This window comes from Saccopteryx leptura, chromosome 8 (assembly GCF_036850995.1).
Source record: "Saccopteryx leptura isolate mSacLep1 chromosome 8, mSacLep1_pri_phased_curated, whole genome shotgun sequence".
Lineage (NCBI taxonomy): Eukaryota > Metazoa > Chordata > Mammalia > Chiroptera > Emballonuridae > Saccopteryx > Saccopteryx leptura.
In genome coordinates this window covers 96,993,785-97,013,348 of record NC_089510.1, presented here as the reverse complement: position 1 = coordinate 97,013,348, position 19,564 = coordinate 96,993,785, and the positions used below count along the sequence as shown (strand labels likewise).

Below are 19,564 nucleotides of genomic sequence, written 5' to 3'. Positions count from 1 at the left end.
ACCCTAATAAACTAGGATCATGGGCCTTGCTCTGCCCTGTGTCCAGAAACCCTCCTTTTCTTCATAAATCCCCTCTTTCCATCTCTCTACACCCATTCTAGGATCCTCATTTAACTCATTCCAGAACAGGGAGGAAAAAAAATTTTTTTCCCTCAATTTTTTACTTTAAAAATTTACAAACCTTCAGGAAACTTGAAAAAGTAAAATACTGGTGAGCTTTTTTTTTTTTAAATAAAATTTCTTTTTATTTATTTATTCAATATTAGAGAAAGAAGAGAGAGAGAGAGAGAGAGAGAGAGAAGGGGAAAGAGCAAGAAGAATCAACTCCCATGTGTACCTTGTCCTGGCAAGCCTAGGATTTTGAACCAGTGACCTCACCATTCCAGGTTGATGCTTTATCCACTGCGCCACCACAGGTCAGGCAACACTGGTGTGCTTTTTACTTAAATTCACTAATTGTAACATTTTTGCCATATTTGCACGCTTTCTCTTCTCCTTACACACACACACGCCACACACACACACACACACACACAATTGCAATCATCTTGACACTGCACACTTAAATACTTTATCGTCCATCTCCTTAGAAACACAATGCCATCTTACATATAATTTGAGCAGAAAAGTATGAAAATTAGTTTGTTGTACAAAGAAGGATTTCTTCTTTAATATAAACATGAGAATTGCTGATTTATGAAAATCCAAACCTATAGAGAATTTTTATAAGGGTTATTTAAAATATTAAATAAGGTTGAAATGGCTAGGATGTGAACAAGACTTCTCTGAATATAACTTTTTATGTGTTTTTTTTTTTTTCTTGTGTGAGTGAGAGACAGGAGAGAGGCAGGAAGGGAGAGAGATGAGAGGCATCAACTCACAGTTGATCAGTTTAATTCACTGATTGCTTCTCATAGATGCCTTGATGAAGGATGTGGGGGGGAGTGAAGGGCTCAAACCCAGCCAGTGACCCATGCTCAAGCTGGTGACCCCACCTCAAGCTGGTGAGACCATGCTCAAGCAGGCCACTTTGGAGTGTTCTTTTTGTTTGTTTTTTGTTGGGGATTTCTATCTATTTTTCTGAAGTGAGAAGTGGGGAGGCAGACAGACAGACTCCCGTATGCACCCAACCAAGATCCCAGCATGCCCACCAAGGGGCGATGCTCTGTCCACCTGGGCAGATGCTTTGTTGCAACCGGAGCCATTCTATCGCCTGAGGCAGAGGCTGTGGAGCCACCTTCAGCACCTGAGGCCAACTTTGCTCCAATGGAGCTTTGGCTGTGGGAGGGGAAGAGAGAGATAGAGAAAAAGGAGAGGGGGAGGGATGGAGAAGCTGATGGGTGCTTCTCCTGTGTGCCCTGACCAGGAATTGAACTCAGGACTTCCACACTCTGGGTCGATGCTCTACCACTGAGCCAACTGGCCATGGCTCACTTCGGGTTTTGAACCTGGGTTTTCATGGTCCCAGGTCAGTGCTCTGTCCACTGTGCCACCACTGGTTAGGCCAGTAGTTTTAACCTTCTAATGGCCCATATAACTATCAAGTCATATTTTAATATATTGATATTTTATTAATTTATTTAATTTTTTACCACAAGGTAGCATATACATCTTGTTATATAATGTCTTCTTAGTAACCAATGACATTTTTGGTAGTGGTTATCAACTCTAACCTGAGATATCAAAGTAAATGCTTTTGCAAGTTGTCTGCAGATAGAGGCCACAGGAACCATCATGTGCAATTGTCATTATTTTTTCTTCTATCAGTGTTTGGTAAACAAGCCTACATAATAGCTCTTGGCTTGTATATCAATAATCTCTTATTTGTTTGTATTTCAACAATCATTTTGTTATTATTTTCATATGATATAGCTTTGTGACTTTCAAGTCACAATAAGCTATAATGGTAGGGTTTGCTGTATTTGTGATAATGCTTGTGTTTTCTTTGCTTTTTAGTTATATATATCAGAGGCTTAAAATATGAATACAAAAGCATATAAAAATAAAAGAACAGTTGGCTCAGCGGTAGAGCGTCGGCCTAGCGTGCGGAGGACCCGGGTTTGATTCCCGGCCAGGGCACACAGGAGAAGCGCCCATTTGCTTCTCCACCCCTCCGCCGCGCTTTCCTCTCTGTCTCTCTCTCCCCCTCCCGCAGCCAAGGCTCCATTGGAGCAAAGATGGCCCGGGCGCTGGGGATGGCTCCTTGGCCTCTGCCTCAGGCGCTAGAGTGGCTCTGGTCGCAACATGGCGACGCCCAGGATGGGCAGAGCATCACCCCCTGGTGGGCAGAGCCTCGCCCCTGGTGGGCGTGCCGGGTGGATCCTGGTGGGGCGCATGCGGGAGTCTGTCTGACTGTCTCTCCCTGTTTCCAGCTTAAAAAAAAAAAAAATAATAAAAGAACAGTAAGAATAAGAAGTGTTAGTGGTAAGAGATCCAAAGATTCTTTATTAGAATCTGAGACAAAGATCATTCAATAGTATTTACTTGACAATGTATAAATATCATTGACAACGATGATGAATTTAGTGGTAAAACATCATCAGATGAAGAAAATTCAGAACTACAAAAAATTTCTTGGTTAGAGTGCAAAAAGGTTTCAAGAATAAAATGCCCGAAATGCAATGTATATCTATGTTTAACGCCAAGCATAAACTGTCTTGTGGAATTTCATACTTAAGCTTTTATACATAAAAGTGCAAATGTTGTAAGCCATTGTTACTTCAAAGTTACAAAATATATTTATTATAATAAAATTGTTGAAACTGTTGAATTCATTGTTAATTTGTATTTATAGGTTGACATTTGTTGATTTCATGTTATATAATTTTTTTATAGTTATGAAAACAATTCCACCCACAGAGGGTTAATTTTGAAGGCATGTAAATATTCTATGAATTCACACCAATTGTCTGGGTGTTGTAGTACAGATTAGAAATCCTTATAGATCTCAATACTTCCCAAATTCTTTATACTGAGCATGTTATTTTTATATGCAGGAAAAACATTACTTTCAAAAAGCTTTTTAATCTTCATAGTCTATATAAAACATGAGTGAACTTAGAATTGTCACTTTAACTGCATTGGTCTAAAGTAATAAATACTTTTAAAAATATTGCAATGTACAGACGCATGGGGGAATCACGACCAAGTTTTTATAAGAAAAAAACCCCAGATACCAATAAAAAAAAAACAGCTTACATGCACTGAGCACTCACTAGAGGCCAGGTTCTGTTCTAAGCATTTATATGTATTATCTCATTTAACACTCACATTAGCTCTATGGGGTAGTATCATTATTATCCTCATTACAAAGAAGAAATGAGACTCAAACCCACATAGCCACCTAAAATTGAAAAGCATTTACTGTGGTCTTTGTACATAATCACACTCCTATAGTCAGTGGCTCAGTGAACATTCTGTACTGTACCTCAGTACAAAGGTTTAATTCTCTCTTAAGTCATGGCCTACTCAATATTTTAAAATTATTTCCCCCACTGCATTCAGAGTCTAAGAATAGCTAGAAAACAGATAATGGATATTTAACAAAATTTAGTTTTTCATCAGGAACAGAAAGTTTGAAAAACAGGGATATACAACTCCCTGTTAGCATTTTGTAACATGCTATACCTTGAGATTTGCTTGTATAAGTTCTTTGGAGATGACATAACAGTTGTCGGCTAGAGACACGAGCACAAGTCATAGGCTATTTCAGTCTTCATGTCTGACTTATTTGAGACCAAGTCTTCTGTACTTCAAGTTGGTTGGGAATATTTAAAATTTGTTAATAATGTGAAGTAAATCAAATTTAATATTGAATATTTTCAAGCATTCACCTAATAAAGCCACTGCTAAACATTGTTGAACTCAGTCAAAAAAGAAAATAGAGAAGGGAAAATAGTGACTGAGTAGGCGAACATTACAACTCCCACCTCCCAGAACCAAAGTGGATTACAACATAACTTAGGAACAATCACCTTGAAAAACCAACTTTGGACTCAACTAAGGAATCTATAACCAAGCATCACCGAAGGAACCACACGGAGCTGGTAGGAAGGGCAGAGACACGGAAAGGGCTGCCCGGTTCCCAGGAGTGAGAGGCAGCCTGGAGGGACTCTCACTGCAGGGTGGGTTTCCCAGAGAATTGTGGGTTCTCAGCCCCAGGAACAGACCCCCACCTGGAGTCCCAGAGACCAAAGGAGGTATATGGACAGTATTCAGCTGAAAGAAGAGAGGGGTTACTGTTTGCGAGAGGGAGACAGAACTCTCAGACCCAGGCTCGTCTTAAAGGGGCCACGCAGAAAACCTCGCTCACAGCCACTTACCCAGGGCTCTGGGAGTGGGGAGCGCCCAGAGGACTGGAGTTGCGAGAGGAGAGTATAGTCTTGAGGACACAGGGAGAGACTGTGGGGGACAGCACCTTGACCCCTGTACTGGGTCACTCCCCAAACCTAAAGTGACCATTCTTTCTGGGAGAACCAAGCCAGCAAAGGGAAGCAATTACCCCACCCATCAGAGGCTCTCCTGCTCCAGTCAGTGCAGAGTGACACTTAGAAGCAGGGGCAGATCAGGGACACAGGATTTGAGTGCTGAGGTCTGGGCTACACGGCTCTCCCAACACTGCTGAGTACCCTCTGAAGGGCGGGAGGGCCTGGCTGCAGCAGCGACTGCCACGGTGCCTGGAAAGGAGCCTGGAGTTGCGCCTGCACTGGTGCCCCAGTGCCTGAGGGGGCAGAAGCAGAGGGGGCCTGTGGAAAAGATCTCACTGCAGGAATAGAGAGGCCACACACACTGGCCAAGAGTGGATAAAAGCCAGCCTACAAGGAAAAATATATCTGACCTCACTCATTTGAGGAATCCAATGAACAGTGTGAACTGAGGAATGGAATAGAGACAGGGGTGGGATCAAAGGGACCAGAGGGAAAGCGGACAGAGGAAAAGGGGATGAGAGGATGGGATGAGAGAAGGGAAAGAGATTGGTGAAATTATATATACATAACACAGCGTTATAGAGAGCAGAAAAGCAAACCCTGGAGGGAAGGGGGGGAGGGGGCAAGCAGGATGTTGAGGGAACACAGGAGTGGAGTGATGTATTTAGTAGGACACTTGAATCTATGTAAACACAATAAATTTAAATCAATAAAAAAAACAAAAAAGAAAATAAAAGATGGTCATAAATTATAATATACTGAATAAATAAAAACAAAAACTGTAAGTCCATTTAATGAATAACACTAAAAATATAAGAGTACAAGCCTGACCAATAGGTGGCACAGTGGATAGAGCCTCAGACTGAGGCACAGAGGACCCAGGTTCAAAACCCTGAGGTCACCAGCTTGAGTGTGGGCTCATCTGGTTTGAGCAAGGCTCACCAGCTTGAGCTCAAGGTCGCTGGCTTGAGCAAGGGGTCCCTCTGTCTGCTGTCGCCTCCTGGTCAAGGCACATATGAGAAAGCAATCAGTGAACAGTTCAAGTGCTGTAACAAAGAATTGGTGCTTCTCATCTCTCTCTCTCTTCTGTCTGTCTGTCCCTCTCTCTGTCTCTGTCACAAAAATAAGTAAATAAAATAAAAATATAAGAGGACAAAAAAGAATGATAATATGTGGAGTGGGGGAAAGAAAAGCTTTTATACAGAAAAATGTGGTGGGCATGATACAGCTAACCTTGGGTAAACACATCCTGTTTGTATAATAAGATCACAAAGTGATTTCCTGATATATCTTTGGCTCTTCTATGATTCAGTATTAACAAACTTTGAAAAGCCTTGATCAGAAAAAGGAAAAGTAGGAGAGCTTTCCTTTTATATGTTTTTTCCTTTCTTCCCAAAGTTGAAAAAGTCACCATTTACAAGATCAAGATGAGCAGATTTCCAGTTTCCTGATCTTGAATTCTTTTTGTCATGAGGCTACTAGGTATATTGAAACTACCTGCTTAGGTAGGCTTCATCATAAACAAAATTGAAGACAAATGTCAAATTGTGTTAATACTTATGATATATATCATAGATAAAAGTCCAGTGTCCCTAACATAGACATTATATTGGTTTATATTGTGATTTTTATATTGTTAAAGTAGAGGAGAAAAAGATCCTGATTAGCCTGGTGAACCAGATTGTTTCCCATCTCCAGCCTAAAGCATGTATTTTTAGAGGAAAGTAAAACCTCCCAGTGTTTTCTTGATATCTCTTGAGACCAAGGTAGAGGGTAGAGTCCATAATAATGTTGCTCCAACTCAGCTTAAGGTCTCCACAAGTCACACATCCATTTCACCCTGCTGTCTGGTCAATCCAGTTGGCCTAGTATAAATAATAATAGTACTCCCTTTTACTCTTCAAAGTGTCTAAGTTTGGACCAGGTATGATTTCTCTATGTCTAAGAGACCCCTGATGCTTTTCAGGGAAGATTTCATTTGGCTGATGTTTAAGGATGAATGCCAAGCTGGAGTGAGGAGCAAGAAAAGATTGGAACGTGGTAGGCAAAATAATGAAACTCCTAAAATGTCCTTTTTTAAATCCCTCGTTGTTAACTTACATGACAAAAGAAAAAATAATTAAGTATGTTACTATGGGAAGATTCGTTTAGATTATCCAGGTGAGCCCAACCTAATTACAGGGATCCTTAAAATTGGAGAAAATTTTCTGGTTAAGTTATTATGTAGATGGAGAAGTGACTATGAAAGAATGGTCAGAGAGATGCAGTATTGCTGGCATTAAAGATGAAATAAGCCAAGGAATCTGGGCAGCCTCTGCTGGCTGAGAAAAGCAAGAAAACAGATTCTCCCCCAGAGTCTCTGGAAAGTAATGCAGACCTGCCATCATCTACAGATCTGTAAATTAGTGTTGTTTTAAGCCATTAATTGTGTAGTCATTTGTTACAGAGGTAACAGGAAACTAATACATGAAATCAACCTTGAAGGATTCAATAAGTCATCCATTCATTTAACAAATATTTGTCATTATACAGTGTGTCCGTAAAGTCATGGTGCACTTTGACCAGTTACAGGAAAGCAACAAAAGACGATAGAAATGTGAAATCTGCACCAAATAAAAGGAAAACTCTCCCAGTTTCATACTTATTCAGTGCAGTTAGATGTGGGCTCATGCACAGATTTTTTAGGACTCCTCAGGTAGCTATCCCGTATAGCCTCTACAGACTCATCACTGACTGATGGCCTACCAGAACGGGGTTTCTCCACCAAACTGCCGGTTTTCTTCAACTGCTTATCCCACCGAGTAATGTTATTCCTATGTGGTGGCACTTCATTATAAACGCGCCGATATTCACGTTGCACTTTGGTCACGGATTCGAATTTAGCGAGCCACAGAACACATTGAACTTTCCTCTGTACCGTCCACATCTTGACTGGCATGGCTGTGGGCTGCTCCGCTGTATACACGGTGTTACGTCATCATCTGCGCATGCGCACATGCTGCCACATCTGTGTCCTGATACTACTATCTGTTTGCAATTAGAAAATTCAAACTAAAACCTAGCCCAGTGAGGTAGAAGTTGTAGTTGAGGTAGAAGTTGTTGCCTACCCAACAGGCATGTTTTCTCTTTTTTTATAATATTTGACACACAGTAAAAAAAAATTTTATTTGAAACTCAGATTTAACTGAGAAACCTGCATTTTATTTGGCAACCCTGACATTGTTATATTCAACAGTCATATTTCTCAGTAACATATCCTTATAAGTACATATTCAGATTATTTTTTAAAATATATATTTTTTGAAAAGCACTTGTGAGTGATTAATGAACTTCCTTCCATGTGGATACAAGCTACCAGGACACAGGCTCCCCTTCACCCTTAACACCATTAATCATTTCCTCAGCTCTTCAGCTGAAGAATTTGGCCTTCACAACGACAGACTGCTCTGGGAGCTTTCCCTCCTAGAACTCTGTAGTAGCCCAATCACACCACATCAATTACAGGAGCAGCTCCAGTCCTGTTTTTGGCAGCATTTACCCATGTCTGCACCCTGACCAAGGTCCACAGTTTATCAAGGTTGACAGTTGGACAGAAATTCTGGTTCCTCATTAAATGGAAATGCCTCATTCCAACTTTCCCAAAGTAGCCTGGGTGATGTCTGCCAAAGTTGGTCCTGTGATGATGCAAACCACCAGCATCACCTCTGCCTCCAAAGTGCTTCCTACACATGCCTGCCCACGTGGCTGTGACTGTGTCTCATGTGGCCCTGAAGTTTCCAGATCTTCCTCAGTCTGGATGGCTTGTCGGTGACTGAGACACAAGAGCAAAAAAAATTTCTTTTACAATGATAGTCTTTTCTCTGTCAAACATGAATTTTATAGGCAATTAATTGCACATACTAATATAAAACTCCTCTCCTTATCATTTTGAATAATAAGTAATCACAAGCCATACCCAGAGTATCTAATTATTACTATTATTGTTTTAAATTTTATTTTAATTTATTAAATTTACATAGATTCTAGTGTCCACCCGAATACCTCCTCCCCTCCCCCGTGTTCCCCATCATATCCCCCTTGCCCTTCTCCCTGCAATGCCCTCTCCCCGGTTTTGCTTTTCTGCTCTCATCCCATCCTATCATCCCCTTTTCCTCTGTCCACTTTCCTTCTGGACCCTTTGATCTCACCTCTGTCTCTATTCCATTCCTCAGTTCAACACTGTTCATTGGATTCCTCAAATGAGTGAGGTCATATGGTAGTTTTCTTTTCTGCCTGGCTTATTTCACTTAACATAATAATTTCCAGTTCTATTCATGTTGTTGCAAAAAGTAAGATTTTCTTCTTTTTCATGGTCCCATAGTATTCCATTGTGTATATGTACCACTGCTTTTTAGTCTACTCATCAACTGACTTACACTTGGGCTGTTTCCAGATCTTGGCTGTTGTAAAAAATGCTGCAATAAACATGGGGGTGCATTTCTTCTTTTGAATCAGTGATTTGGTGTTCTTACGATATATTTCGAAAAGTGGGATGGCTGGGTCAAAAGGCAGTTCCATTTTTTATTTTTTTATTTTTTGTATTTTTTTTGTATTTTTCTGAAGCTGGAAACGGGGAGAGACAGTCAGACAGACTCCCGCCTGCGCCCGACTGGGATCCACCCGGCACGCCCACCAGGAGGCGACGCTCTGCCCACCAGGGGGCGATGCTCTGCCCCTCCGGGGCGTTGCTCTGCTGCAACCAGAGCCACTCTAGCGCCTGGGGCAGAGGCCAAGGAGCCATCCCCAATGCCTGGGCCATCTTTGCTCCAATGGAGCCTCGGCTGCGGGAGGGGAAGAGAGAGACAGAGAGGAAGGAGGGGGGTGGAGAAGCAAATGGGCACTTCTCCTATGTGCCCTGGCCGAGAATCGAACCCGGGTCCCCCACACTCCAGGCCAATGCTCTACCACTGAGCCAACCGGCCAGGGCCCCATTTTTAATTTTTTAAGGAATCTCCATACTGTTTTCCACAGTGGCTGCGCCAGTCTGCATTCCCACCAGCAGTGCAGGAGGGTTCCCTTTTCTCCACATCCTCGCCAGCACTTATTATGTGTTTTTTTGTAAATGAGCGCCATTCTGACTGGTGTGAGGTGATATCTCATTGTAGTTTTAATTTGCATTTCTCTAATGATTAGTGATGTTGAGCATTTTTTCGTCTGCCTATTGGCCATCTATATGTCCTCTTTGGAGAAGTGTCTATTCATTTCTTTTGCCTATTTTTTGATTAGAATGTTTATCTTCCTGGTGTTGAGTTTTACAAGTTCTTTATAAATTTTGGTTATTAACTCTTTATCAGATGTATTGTCGAATATGTTCTCCCATTGTGTGGTTTGCCTTTTTATTTTGTTTATATTGTCTTCAGCTTTGCAAAAGCTTTTTAGTTTGATATACTCCCATTTGTTTATCCTGTCCTTTATTTCTCTTGCCCATGGAGATAAATTAGTAAATAAATATATTGCTGGAGTGATGTCACAGAGCTTATTGCCTATGTTTAATGCCTAGAGGCATTGCATATGCCTCTAGGATGCTTATGGTTTCATGACTTTTTTTCATTTTGGTTCATTTTTGTGAATAGTGTAAGTTGGTGGTCTAGTTTCTTATTTTTGCAGGTTGCTGACCAATTTTCCAAACACCATTTGTTAAAGAGACTGTCTTTACTCCATTGTATGCTATTACCACCCTTGTCAAATATCAATTGTCCATAAAGGTGTGGGTTTATTTCTGGGTTCTCTGTTCTGTTCCATTAATCTATATGCCTGTTCTTATGCTAATACCAAGCTGTTCTGAGTACAATGGACTTGTAGTATAACTCGTTTTCAGGAAGTGTGATACCACCCACTTTATTCTTTTTTTTTTCAAGATTGCTGAGGCTATTCGTGTTCTTTTTTGGTTCCATATAAATTTTTGGAATATTTGCTCTATACCTTTGAAGAATGTCATTGGTATTTTAATTGGTATTACATTGAATTTATAAATTATTTTGGGTAATATGGACATTCTAATGATGTTTATTCTTCCTAACCATGAAACTCATATACTTCCACTTGTTTGTATCTTTCTTGATTTCTTTTATCAATGTTTTATAATTTCCTGAGTACAAGTCTTTAATCTCCTTGGTGAAATTTACTCCTAGGTACTTTATTTTTTTTGGTTGCAATAGAAATTAAGGAGATTTTTTTCTTCATTTCTCTTTCTGACAGTTCATTGTTGGTGTATAAAAATGCCTCTGATTTCTGGGTATTACTTTTATATCCTGCCACCTTGCTAAATTCATTTATCAGGTCCAGTAGTTTTTTGACCAAGACTTTAGGGTTTTCTATATACAATATCATATCATCTGCAAATAATGATAGTTTTACTTCTTCTTTTTCAATTTGAATGCCTTTTGTTTCTTCTTCTTTTCTGATTGCTGTGGCTAGGACTTCCAGAACTATGTTGAATAAGAGTGGTGAGGGAGGACACCCTTGCCTTGTTCCTGATCTTAAGGGGATTGCTTTTAATTTTTTCCATTGAGTATGATGTTGGCTGTGGGTTTGTTGTAGATGGCCTTTATCATGTTAAGGTATGCTCCCTGTATTTCCACTTTGCTGAGAGTTTTGATCATGAATGGGTGCTATATTTTATCAAATGCTTTTTCTGCATCTAATGAAATTATCATGTGGTTTTTCTCCTTCCTTTTGTTTATGTGATGAATCACATTGATTGATTTGCGAATATTGTACCAGCCTTGCCTCCCCAAAATAAATCCCTCTTGATCATGATGTATGATTTTTTCATATATTGCTAAATCCATTTGGCTAATATTTTGTTGAGGATCTTAGCATCTAAATTCATCAGGGATATTGGCTTTTGTTTGTTGGGAGTTTTTTGATAACTGTCTTGATCTCATTTGTTGTAATCGGTCTATTTAGGTTTTCTGATTCTTCCAGATTAATGTTTGGAAGATTATATGTTTCAAGGAATTTTTCTATTTCATCTAGGTTGTCTAATTTTTTGGCATACATTTCTTCATAGTATTTTCTTACAATACTTTGTATTTCTGCTATGTCAGTTGTTATTTCTCCACTCTTATTTCTTATTTTATTTATTTGAGTCCTTTCTCTTTTTTTTTTCTTGGTGAGTCTGGTTAAAGGTTCATCAATCTTGTTTACCTTTTCAAAGAACCAGCTCCTGGTTTTATTGATCCTCTGTATTGTTTCTTTAGCCTCTATGTCATTTATTTTTGCTCTGATCTTTATTATTTCCTTTCTTCTACTACCTCTGGGCTTTACTTGCTGTTCTTTTTCTAGTTCTTTTAGATGCAGTGTCAAATTGTTTCTTTGAGCTTTTTTTAGCTTAAGGACTGCTTTTGCTGTGTCCCATAAATTTTGAGTTGATGTGTGCTCATTATCATTTGTTTCTAGGAATTGTTTTATTTCTTCTTTGATCTCTTTGGTAACCCATTTATTATTTAATAACATGCTATTTAGTTTCCAAGTGTTTCACAGTTTTTATGTTGTGGTTGATTTCTAGTTTCATGCCATTGTGATTAGAGAAGGTGCTTGATATGATTTCAATCTTCTAAAATTTGTTGAGACCACTTTTGTGCCCTAATATGTGGTCTATCCTAAAGAATGTACTCTGAGCACTTGAAAAGAATGTATATTCTGCAGCTTTAGGGTGAAAGGTTCTGAAGATATCTATTTAATCCAATAGATCTAGTGTGTCCATTAAGTCTGCTGTTTCTTTGTTAATTTTCTTTCTTGAGGAACTATCTAGTGATGTTAGTGGGGTATTGAAATCCCCTACTATTATAGTATTGCTGTTGATCTCACCCTTTATATCCATCAAAGTCTGCTTTATATATTTAGGGGCTCTTATATTAGGTGTGTAGATATTTATAATAGTTATATCTTCCTGTTGGATTGCTCCCTTTATCATTATGTAGTGACTTTCTTTATCCCTTACTATAGCCTTTGTTTTAAAGTCCATTTTGTCTGATATAAGTATTCCTACCCCAACTTCTTTTTCATTCCATTTGCATGAAATATTTTTTTTCATCCTTTTACCTTCAGTCTATGTGCATCTTTTGTTTTAAGATGTGTCTCTTCTAGACAGCATATGTACGGGTCCTGTTTTCTTATGCATGCAGCTACCCTGTGTCTTTTGATTGGATCATTTAATCTATTTACATTTAAGGTTATTATTGATATGTAGTTGTTTATTGCCATTTTATTCTTTAAAGCTGTATTGCTCTTTTGCTATATTCTTTTTCCCCTTTGATCTGTTTACAACAGTCCCCTTAGCATTTCTAGCAGCATTGGTTTGGTTGTAGTGAATACCTTGAGTTTCTTTTTTGTCAGGGAAGCTTTTTATTTCTCCTTCAATTTTAAATGATAGCCTTGCTGGATAAAGTAGTCTTGGTTGTAGGTTCTTGTTCTGCATTACTTTGAATATTTCTTGCCAATCCCTTCTGGCCTCAAGTGTTTCTGTTGAGAAGTTGAATGTCATCCTTATGGGCACTCCTTTGTAGGTGATAGCCTTTTTTTCTCTAGCAGCTTTTAATATTTTCTCTTTATCATTTAGCTTTGGTATTTTAATTATGATGTGGCTTGGTGTAGATTTCTTTGGGTTTCTCTTTAATGGAGTTCTCTGTGCTTCTTGAACTTGTGAGACTTTCTGCATTAATTTAGGAAAGTTTTCAGCTATGATATGTTTGAACAAAGTCTCTGTCCCTTGTTCTTTCTCTTCCTCCTCAGAAACCCCTATGATGCGGATGTTATTTCTCTTCATGTTGTCACAGAACTCTCTTAGAGTTTCCTCAAACTTTTTAAGTCTTTTTTTGTTTTTCTGCTCTGCTTCCATGCCTTCATTTATCTTGTCCTCTAACTTGCTGATTCAATCCTTAGCTTCATCCATCTTGCTTTTAATTTCTTCCATTGTGTTCTTCAGTTCTGATATTGTATTTGTCATTTCTGACTGATTTTTTTATTATTTCAATGTCCTTTTTTATATTTGCTATGTCTTTATTTAGGTGTTTGTAATGACCATCTATTGTTGTTCTAAGATCTTTGGGCATCCTAACAATCATTATTTTAAACTCTGCATCCCGTAATTTGGTTATATCTGACTCATTCAGGTTTTTTTCTGGAAATTTCTCTTGATTTATTTCTATTGCATTTCTCTGCCTTCCCATTTTTTCTGTGTATAAGAAGGTTTTGGCCACTGAAGTCCAGTGGGTGTGGCCTCTGTGTTCTCTGGTGTGGTCTGTTTGCAGGCCCACCACCCCCTCTGCCGCTGCTGCCTAGGGCTTTCGGGTACGGGCGTTGCCGGTGCCTGCCCACTGGGGCTGTCACTGTGGTTTCCGCCTCTCCTCCACGGGAGGGGCTGTGATCACATGCCCGGGTTTACAAGTCTCTGTGGCCTCGGCCTTCACCTCACCCCCATGGGTGGGGTTATGCACCATGCTCGGGCCGCAAACCTCGACACCACATGCAGGGGTGAGCACCTTTGCTCAGCTGCGGGTCTCTGCCTGTTTCCAGGCTTATGTCCTGCCCCCATGGGAGGAGCCCACTTGCCAGTCGGCTGTTAGTTTTGGCTCCATGGGCTGGGTGGGGCTGCATGCCCACACTCAGTTGCAGGACTCCAACTGTTCTGGGCTTTCACCCCAGCCCCGCAGGAGGAGCCAGTTCATGTGTTGTGCCGCAAACCTCGGTTCTGTGGGCCGGGTGAGGCTGCACGCCTGCATGCCCTTGCTCAGCAGCTGGTCTCCGCACCTTCCGGGGCTCCTGCCCTTCCCCCACAGGCAAGATTGCAGGCTGGATTGCAGGTGAGCCTGCAGCTGAGCCTGACCACTTTCGCACGTCCCATCGGACCCCGCCAGACAAGACTGAGCTCACACCCAGGCTTCAGTCATGGACAGCCAGCTTCTGTCCTTGCTGACAGAACCAGGCTTCCATGTCCCACTGCCACCTGCCCTCTGGAGAGCCCTCAGAGATATGGGTGGGGGGGCTGCAGCTCAGACCCTAATACTCCATACTGTAGTCCCAGAAGCTCCCTCCTTCTAAGCAACTCTGCTCTTAGTGCCACGAAAGAGCTGTTTAGCTGTTGTCCTGCTTCCCTTTGCTGGTATTGCTGTTTCCAGGAGAAATATTTGCTTCAGATTTGGGGAGTGACTCAGCCCAGAGGTTAGAGTGGCTGTCCCTCAAAGTGTTTCTCCCTGTGCCTTCTAGATTACACTCTCTTCCTGCTACTCCTGTCCTCCTCTCTCTTCCCATCCCCTGGAACCCCAGGTGGGTGGTTGTGAGAGCGGTTTTCTGCGCAGTCCCTTTAAGAAGAATCCTTGGTCTGAAAAATCTGACTCTTTCTCACAAACAGTATCCTGATTTGTTTCACAGCTAAATACTATTCATATACCTCTTCTAGGCTCTGGACTGCAGGCTGGGGCTTTGTTTCTGGGGTTCAAGACCCTCCCCTATCTGCTAAACTCACTTCCCACAGTGCTAGTCTTTTTGGGCTGCCGTTCCCTCCTGGGAGCTGGGCAGCCCTCTCCGCATTTCTGCTTTCCTACCAGTCTCAGTGTGGCTTCTTCAGTGTTCCTTGGTTGAAGAGTCCTCCTACTTTAGTCCAAAGTTGGTTTTTCCAGATAATAGTTCTTAAAATTAAGTTGTAATCCAATTTGGTTTTGGGAGGTCGAAGTTGATATGTCCGCATACTCCATTGCCATCTTGCTACTCCCCCCAGTAGTTTTTTGACTCAGACTTTAGGGTTTTCTATATATAGTATCATGTCATCAGCAAATAATGATAGTTTTACTTCTTCTTTTTCAATTTGGATGCCTTTTATTTCTTCTTCTTGTCTGATTGCTGTGGCTAGGACTTCCAGAACTATATTGAAGAAGAGTGGTTCCTGATCTTAAGAAGATTGCTTTTAATTTTTGCCCATTGAGTATGATGTTGGCTGTGGGTTTGTCATAGATGGCCTTTATTGTGTTGAAGTATGTTCCCTGTATTTCTACTTTGCTAAGAGTTTTGATCATAAATGGGTGCTATATTTTATCAAATGCCTTTTCTGCATCTATTGAAATAATCATATGGTTTTTCTCCTTCCTTTTGTTTATGTAATGAATCACATTGATTGAATTGCAAATATTGTACCAGCCTTGCCTCCCCAGAATAAATCCCACTTGATCATGGTGTATGATTTTTTTCATGTATTGCTGGATCTGGTTTGCTAATATTTTGTTAAGAATTTATCTAAATTCATCAGGGATATTGGCCTATAATTTTTTTTCTTTGTGTTGTCTTTGCCTGGTTTTAGAATGAGAATTATGCTCGCCTCATAAAAGAAGCTTGGAAGTTATCCCTCCACTTGAATTCTTTGAAATAGCTTGAGAAGGACAGGAGTTAGTTCTTGTTTGAATGTTTGGTAGAATTTGCCTGTGAAGCTATCTGGCCCAAGGCTTTTGTTTGTTGAGAGTTTTTTGATAATTGTTTCTATCTCATTTGTTGTAATTTGTCTATTTAGGTTTTCTGATTCTTCCAGATTAATTTTTGAAAGATTGTATTTTTCAAGAAATTTGTCCATTTTACCTAGGTTGTCTAATTTTTTGGCATACAGTTCTTCATAGTATTTTCTTACAATTCTTTGTATTTCTGCTGTGTCAGTTGTTACTTCTCTACTCTCATTTCTAATTTTATTTATTTGAGTTCTCTCTCTCTCTCTCTCTTTTTTTTTTTTGATGAGTCTAGCTAAGGGTTCATCAATCTTGTTTACAAAGAACCAGTTCTTGGTTTCATTGATCCTCTGTATTGTTTCTTTAGTCTCTATGTCATTTATTTCTGCTCTGATCTTTATTATTTCCTTCCTTCTACTTCCTCTGGGTTTTACTTACTGTTCTTTCTCTAGTTCTTTTAGTTGCAGCATCAAGTAGTTTATTTGAGTTTTTTCTAGCTTCTTAAGGTATGCTTGTAATGCTATGAAGTTCCCTCTCAGGTCTGCTTTTATTGTGTCCCATAATTTCTGAGTTGCTGTATGTTCTTTTTCATTTATTTCAAGGAAATTTTTGATCTCTTCCTTGATCTCATTGTTGACCAATTCATTATTTAATAACATACTGTTTAGTTTTCAAGTGTTTGAGTGTTTTTTAGTTTTTCTATTTTAGTTGATTTCTAGTTTCATGCCATTGTGATTCGAGAAGATGCTTGATATGATTTCAATCTTCTTAAATTTATTGAGACTTGGTTTGTGTCCTAACATGTGGTCTATCCTAGAGAATGTACCATCAACACTCGAAAAGAATGTATATTCTGCTGCTTTAGGGTGAAAGGTTCTGAAGATATCTATTAAATCCAGTTGATCTAGTATGTCCCTTAATTCTGCTCTTTCTTTGTTAATTTTCTTTCTTGAAGATCTATCTAGTGATGTTATTGGGGTATTGAAATCCCTTACTATTATAATATTGCTGTTGATCTCACCCTTTATATCCATCAAAGTCTGCTTTTATTTTTGTTTTTTGATCTGAGAAATTTTTTATTTCTCCTTCAATTAAAAAAAATAACTTTGCTGGCTAAAGAAGTCTTAGTTGTAGGTTTCTGTTCTGCATTACTTTGAATATTTCTTGTCATTCCCTTATGGCCTAAAGTGTTTCTATTGAGAAGTCAGATGTCATTCTTATGGGGGCTTCTTTGTAGGTGACTGACTGCTTTTCTCTTGCAGCTTTTAGTATTCTTTCTTTATCTCTTAGGTTTGATATTTTGATTATGATGTGTCTTGGTGTGGGTCTTTTGGGGTTCTTTTTAAATGGAATTCTCTCTGCTTCTTGAACCTGTGTGACTCTTTCCTGCATCAATTTAGGGAAGTTCTCGGCTATGACTTCTTTAATTAGATTCTCTATTTCTTGTTCTTTCTCTTCTCCTTCAGGAACCTTGTTATGCAGATGTTGTTTCTCTTCATGTTGTCACAGAGCTCTCTTAGAGTCTTCTCAAACTTTTTAATCCTCTTTTCTTTTTGCTGTTCTGCTTCCGTGCTTTCACTTATCTTGCCCTCTAAATCTCTGATTTGATCCTCTGCTTCATCGAACCTGCTTTTAATTCCTTCTAGTGCAATTGTTATTTCTGATATTGTGTTTGTCATTTCTATCTGATTCTTTTTTTATGATCTCAATGTCCTTTTTGATGCTTGTTATCTCTTTGTTTACATGCTCATTTTGTCCATCTATTGTTGCTCTAAGTTCCTTGAGCATCCTAACAATCATTATTCTAAACTCTGCATCCAATATCTTGAATCCATTTCATTCAATTCTTCTTCTGGGGATTTCTCTGGTTGAGTCATTTGAATTGCACTTCTCTGTCTTTCCATTTTGTCTCTGTATAGACTGCTCCTTTGGATGTGTTGTTTGTGTGGCTAGCTGAGTCTAGGGTTGGTGTTGTCTGCCTCCAGATTTCAGTTCTGTTGTTTCTAAATCTTCTTGGGATGGTTTCAGCTGTTTGTAATCTGCTGTGGGCTATTTATCTGCTATCACTATTCTTTTTGCTTTTTGTGTCAGTGTTTTCTATGCCTTAGTTGGGTCAGGTGTGAGGAGCCCTTCATTAAGCTTCTAATCTAACTAGGGTTGTTAAATTCTGAGCTGATGCTCTTCGTATGTGGCTGCTGGATGTGCCCACCCTGGACCTCCCTGACTGGAGCCTGGTGCAGATCGATAGGGGTCACTGCCTATGACTGGCTCTTATCAACATTTTTGGAGCTACAGGTGATCCAGATCTTGTGGCTGCTTCTGCTGGGCCCAGGTGCCATTGTAATTATCAGCTTCATTTTTAGGCTTGCTTTTATCTACTCTTGGCCTGGGGGAAGTTCCTTTCAAAGTTCAAGTTCCCCTGAGATCTGCTTTCTCCTGCCTCTTATTGCTGGCTACTTGTTGGCTCAGTACTGTAATTCAGTGATTAGGTACAGTATTGGATGTGACTTGCCCCTTAGCCTCAGATGTCTTTCTATCCAGACTTTTTTATTTATTTTAGTTTATTTTGTTTTTTTATGTTTTCATCACTGAGATGGGTGTGGATTTAGGGGTCCAGTGGATTTGACCTCTGTGCTCCTGATGTGTGGTCTGTCCGCTGGCCCCCCACCACCGCTGTTGCTGCCTTGGGCATTTGGTCTCAGGTGCTACTGGTGCCAACCCACCTCCGTGGCCACTGCAGCTCCCACCGTCCCTGGTAGGCCTATGCCTAGTGAGATTGTTCATGAGCTCGGACCTCCACAGCAGCTGCAGTGGCCTCTGCCTCCACTGGTGGGCCTGTGTGCAGATGCTAGGACCATCTCTGCTGTCTTCTGGCCCCCTCTGCCTTCAAGGGCAGGCTTGCATCAGAAGCGGGGTTTCATGCGAGATCAGACCTCCAAGCAGCAGCTGTCACAGCTCCCGCCTTCACTCCCACCTCCACAGGCAGGCCTGCGTGCGCCCACTGGGACCACCTCCGCAGTCACCTGGGCTCAGCCACGGGCTAACTTGAGTGCCTTCTTCAAACTTTGCAGTGGCTACCGCTGCTCACGCCTCCATGAGTGGGCCCACACACGCTCGCTCAAACCACCCTGGCTCCTGCAGCTGTGCCTCACTGCTGCCAGCTGGCCTGCCCCTGGTGAGCACTCAGCAGTGTGGGGGAGCATTGTAGCTCAGACCTTAGCACTCACTACTGTGAGGTCAGTTGGCAATGAGGGAAAGTCACATGAAGAACCAGGTCCGGGGACTTTGGCTGGAGCCACCACACCCATTCTCACCAAAAGAAACGGCCTAGGATCATTTTGAAAAAGAACAACTGTCTATCAGCCAATGAAATTTTGCCACCCACCACCACCCTATCAATGCTATAAATTACCCACCCCCACCCCCCATGGGAGTAGCTGTGCGACTTCCCTGGCCCCTGTCTTGCAGACCAGTGAACCTTGCCCAGGAGTGCTGTAAATAAAGGTTTTGCTCATCCATACTTGGTGGCTATGTCCTTCTTTCTTCCTCAGCGGAAAATACCTTACAACTACCTGTGTCCCTAACGTGCTACCTGCCTCTAAGCACCTCTTTGTTCTGATTGGAGCAGGAGAGCTTCTAGTGGGTGAGGTAATTTCTTCCCTTTGC

At 40.7% G+C, this 19,564-nt stretch overlaps 1 pseudogene; it reads right to left on the bottom strand.

Moving 5' to 3' along the window:
- Positions 1-4,598: 4,598 nt before the first annotated feature.
- LOC136380063 (large ribosomal subunit protein uL15-like) lies at positions 4,599-8,984 on the bottom strand (annotated as a pseudogene).
- Between the last annotated feature and the right edge of the window lie 10,580 nt (positions 8,985-19,564).